A 4,619-nucleotide genomic window follows, 5' to 3' on the forward strand; every position below is an offset into this window, starting at 1 on the left:
CGCAGCTCCCAGGAGCTCGAGCTCCTCCTCCCGCCCCGAGCAGGATCCCCGCGCACCCGCAATCTGCTCGAGCTCCCCTCACGCCCACCCCTGGCAACTGCTTCCGCGTCGCCTCGCCTCGGCCATGGCCGGCGCCGCCCCGCCTTGACCTCGGCCGGCTCCGGTTTCCGCTCGCCAGGGCGGCCTCAGCCGGCTCCTGCCCCGCTGTCTCCGCCTCCGGCCGCCCCCTGTGTCGGCTTTGCCCGCCCCGGCCAGCCGCCTCCTCGTTCTGCCCGCCCCGGCCGGCCGCCTCCCTGTGCCGGAGGAAGAAGAATGATGTGTGGGCCCCATCTGTGAAAACGGTCAATGTAACGGTCAAAATAAACAGAGTTAACTTTCCCGCCACGTCAACTCTGACACACGGGTCCCGCATATCATAAGCATGTTTAAAATCATAAAAACGGTCATCAACTCAACTTGGTAGTTTTTTGTCACAAAATTAGTACTAACCTGGAGTTTTCGGTCACTTTTTAAGATGTGGTAGTTCTGTGGGACGATGACGTGAAATGTGGTAGTTTTTTGTCAAATACTCACCCAACCACCAAGTCGTCCAGGGACACTTTGTTTAAATGCGACTGATACTTCAAGACTTGCAGAGGCCAGCTTAGTTAAATTTGTCCAAAGATCAACCAGCAGCTTACCTCATCAATCCTGGCAATGGAGGTTGACATATCTGCAGTTGCAATTGAGCTTGTAAGCCGGTTCATCTCCCTCCTGATGAACAAGTATCACTCCTCCGTCCATGTACAAATGGCAGATGAATTTGCCAATGAGTTGCAGAGTGCACATAGGTTCACTTCTTGCAACAAATGCCTACGCAGATGTCTTGAGAAGGAATCTCGATGTTCAGTTTTGGCGGCGCATAATGGACAAGGGGATGAGAGTGGTCAAGAGAAGCCTCTCCATGTATGGCGTGCACCCGAACACGCTTATACAACAAGGCCATACAGTGGACATAACAGAGTTTGCTTTGCATCCAGTTAGCATGACACCTTACACAGTTGGTGCTTCCGTGAAGAAGGAACTCCCACGTGTGACATTTGCGGAACTTCTAACAGATCGTAGTGTTGTCCCAAAATGAGGCTTCACTCTAGTTGTAGGGAAATCAAGAATACCCCCTCAAAAATCATTTGTTTATATTTTTACAAGTCGTGCTCAGGATACACATCAAGGCAACGCCTTGCCTGGGAGGAAGCGACAAGGAGTGCCAATCTAGTTTTGTTTCAAGACTTGTAAAATGTAACTCTTGTTGTATTTTTTTTGAGATGTAGAGTAGCCAACGCTAGGACTTTTCCACTATTCTGACCCTTTCAACGAACTTTGTCACAAAATGAACTCGACGTGAAAGTATTTCACGATTTGACCCTTTTAGCAACGCCACAGCCCGCGGCGTTTCTGCCCAACATAGAAACGCCGAGGTAGCTAGCGTTTCTGATCAAAGAAGAAACGCCGTGGTAGCTAGCGTTGTGGACCAGATAAGAAACGCCAAAGGCGCTGGCGTTGCTGCCCATCATTGAAACGCCAATGACCATGACGTTGCTGCCCTTTTTCATGTGCATGTGGAATGTGGATGAACAACCTAACTAATAAGGCTAATTAATTATGACCAAAGAAGGCAGCAACGCCATGGTTCCTTGGCGTTTCAATGATGGGCAGTAACGCCAGCGCCTTTGGCGTTTCTTACCTGGTCCGCAACGCTAGCTACCTCGGCGTTTCTTCTTTGATCAGAAACGCTAGCTACCTCGGCGTTTCTATTTTGGGCAGAAACGCCGCGGGCTACGACGTTGCTAAAAAGGTCAGATCGTGAAATACTTTCACGTCGAGTTCATTTTGTGACAAAGTTCGTTGAAAGGGTCAGAATAGTGATTTCGGCCCCAACGCTACTCAGGTAAGACTAGTACATTCAGCTTCCATCATAGCTCGTAGACTAGTCGGGACGTCTGCTAGCAGCATCTGGTCTCCACTACTTCTGTTGAGCGCAGCTAGCTCATGCGCCAACCTGTTTCTGCATCGGTTCACATGGACGATCTTGCATTCAGGGAAGGCACTCATTGCATGCTTAATATCCATTATGAGGCCATAGCAGTGAGACCGCGTGGGAATCTGGGATTCCACTTCTAAGTCAACCATTTGATTGTCCATCTCGAGGATTACCTTACCGTTATGGATACCGGCCAATAGCCGTAATCCAATCAGGCCTGCTCTGGCCTCTGCTTTCTCCACGCTCCTGCAGGTCGGCATCTTTTTGCAAGCGGACAACGACACTTTGCCGTGATGGTCTCGAGCAATAGTGCCAGCCGCTCCAATCCCAGTTTCAGTGTCAAAGGCCGCATCAGTGTTCAGTTTCACTGTATCTCGGCTGGGAGGGGACCAGTGCAAGGCCCGGGATTCAGGAAGCCTTTGTATGGCGCTGACCCCTCCACTAGTCACTTTCCTGTCCGACGAAGCATTTGTAGTTTCTGCCATCCTAATTTCCTCCTCATATTTCTCAAGAAACATCACTGAAGACCTGATTGTCTGACTGCCATCACTCCATACGCAGTCTTCCTGCAGGTGCCAGCAGCGCCAAAATAGCAGTAGGGCCGACTCGATCAGGCGCCAGAGCTCGTACTGGAAGCAGCGTGGTAAGTGCAAGGCGGTCTGCGAGGGAGACGAGAACACTAGTTTCTTCCACGCGAGCACCTCCGATCGTCGCCGAGCCAACATGATCCGTGCCCTGGACGTGGGCGGGGTGATGGTGCTCGACCACGCTGGGAAGGCGGAGGCGCTGCTCTCCTTCTACTCCGAGCTGCTGGGAGGGCGCGTCCCTCCGTCTGGCGGTTCGACCTGGCCGGCCTCTACCGCGACGCCGCTCAGGTTGACGTGGCTGCCCTGGAAGCGCCGTTCTCGCCCGACGAGATCAAGAATGCGGCCGGGCTGCTCGATCGGTCCAGCGCGCCCGGGCCGGACGGCCTCGGCCTGCTTTCTACCAGGCCGCCTGGGACATCGTCTCCGGAGACCTCCAACGCCTCTTCGTCGCGGTCCACGCTACCGCGAACCTCGACGCCATCAACCGGGCGTACATCGCCCTTCTGCCCAAGGGCGTGGGCGTGCCCACGCCCGGTGCCTTCCGGCCCGTCTCCCTCCAAAACGGGGACGTCAAGATCCTGTGCCGCGGGCTTACCTCGAGGCTGCAGCTGCAGATCACGGGCGTCATCGACGTCGACCAGTCCGGGTTCCTGGCGGGGAGAAGCATCTCCGAAAATTTCGTGTGCGCCGCCAAGGTGATCTAGTGCTGCCACCGGCGCAAAGCCCCCGCCCTCGTGTTCAAGCTCGACTTCGCCAAGGCGTTCGACTCGGTCGATTGGGGGGCACTCCGGCGCATTCTCGAGGTACGCGGCTTCCCCGCCAGATGGTGCGCTTGGATGGACTTGATCTTTCGGTCCTCCCGGTCGGCGGTTCTCCTCAACGTTGTGCCGGGGAAGTGGTTCACGATGCGCCGCGGGCTGCGCCAAGGAGACCCAAGCTCGCCCTACCTCTTCCTTATCGTCGCCGACGTCCTGTAACAGATGATCCGGGAAGACGGCGAGCTCCGCCACCCGCTGGTGGAGGGTGCCCCCCCTTTGGTGCTCCAGTACGCCGATGACACGTTGGTCATCCTCAGGGCGGAGCGTGGCGCGGCGGTCCGCCTTCGCCGCATCCTCGACGATTTCGCGGCCGCGACGGGGCTGGACATAAACTTCTCCAAGAGCACGCTTGTCCCCATGCCCGTGCCTCCGGAAGCGTTGAAGGAGACCGTTGGCGTGCTCGGCTGCGCCGTCCAGGGATTCCCGCAGGCCTATCTCGGGCTTCCGCTGTCGTGGGAAAAGCTCACCTTCGCCGACTTCCTCCCCATGCTTGCGAGGGTGGACAAGTACCTGGCAGGCTAGCGGGCTCGGCTCCTCGCCCCTGCCGGGCGGCTGGTGCTGCTAACCGCGGTGCTGGATGCCCTCCCGACGTACGCGATGGCGGCCATGATCCTTCCTCCAGCGGTGCTCAAAAGGTTGGACTCGCTGTGCCGCGCCTTCCTCTGGAATGCTGTCGACCGTGCCACCGGCGCGCAATGCCTTGTGGCCTGGGAGTGGGTCTGCCGAGCCAAGGAGGAGGGGGGACTCGGCGTTCGGGACCTCGCAACGCAAAATCGGAGCCTGTTGATCAAGATGCTGCACCGTCTCCACGCGGCTCCCACGTCCTCGCGATGGGCGGCGTGGGTATGGGCGGGCCTGGACGGGCACTCCCTGCTCTCGGCTTCGGGCTCTAGGTCGGCCGGCGAACACGCCCGGGCGTTGGCCAAGATGCTGCCGCTCTACCGGAGTCTGACGACGGTGGAGGTACGGGACGGGCGGCGGACGTCCTTCTGGTTTGATCACTGGCTGCCGTGCGGGGCAGTCTCGGCAGCCTTCCCTGCCCTCCTTTCGCACGCCACGAACACAGAGGCCACTGTGTGGCAGGTGCGCGCCCCCGGCCTCGACTAGGTGCTCGTACCCAGGCTCACCACCGTCGGGCGAGCCGAGCGGGGTGCCCTCCTGGCGTTGCTAGCTGAGGTACGAGAGACCCCTGGT

Source organism: Triticum dicoccoides, chromosome 2B (genome assembly GCF_002162155.2).
Source record: "Triticum dicoccoides isolate Atlit2015 ecotype Zavitan chromosome 2B, WEW_v2.0, whole genome shotgun sequence".
Lineage (NCBI taxonomy): Eukaryota > Viridiplantae > Streptophyta > Magnoliopsida > Poales > Poaceae > Triticum > Triticum dicoccoides.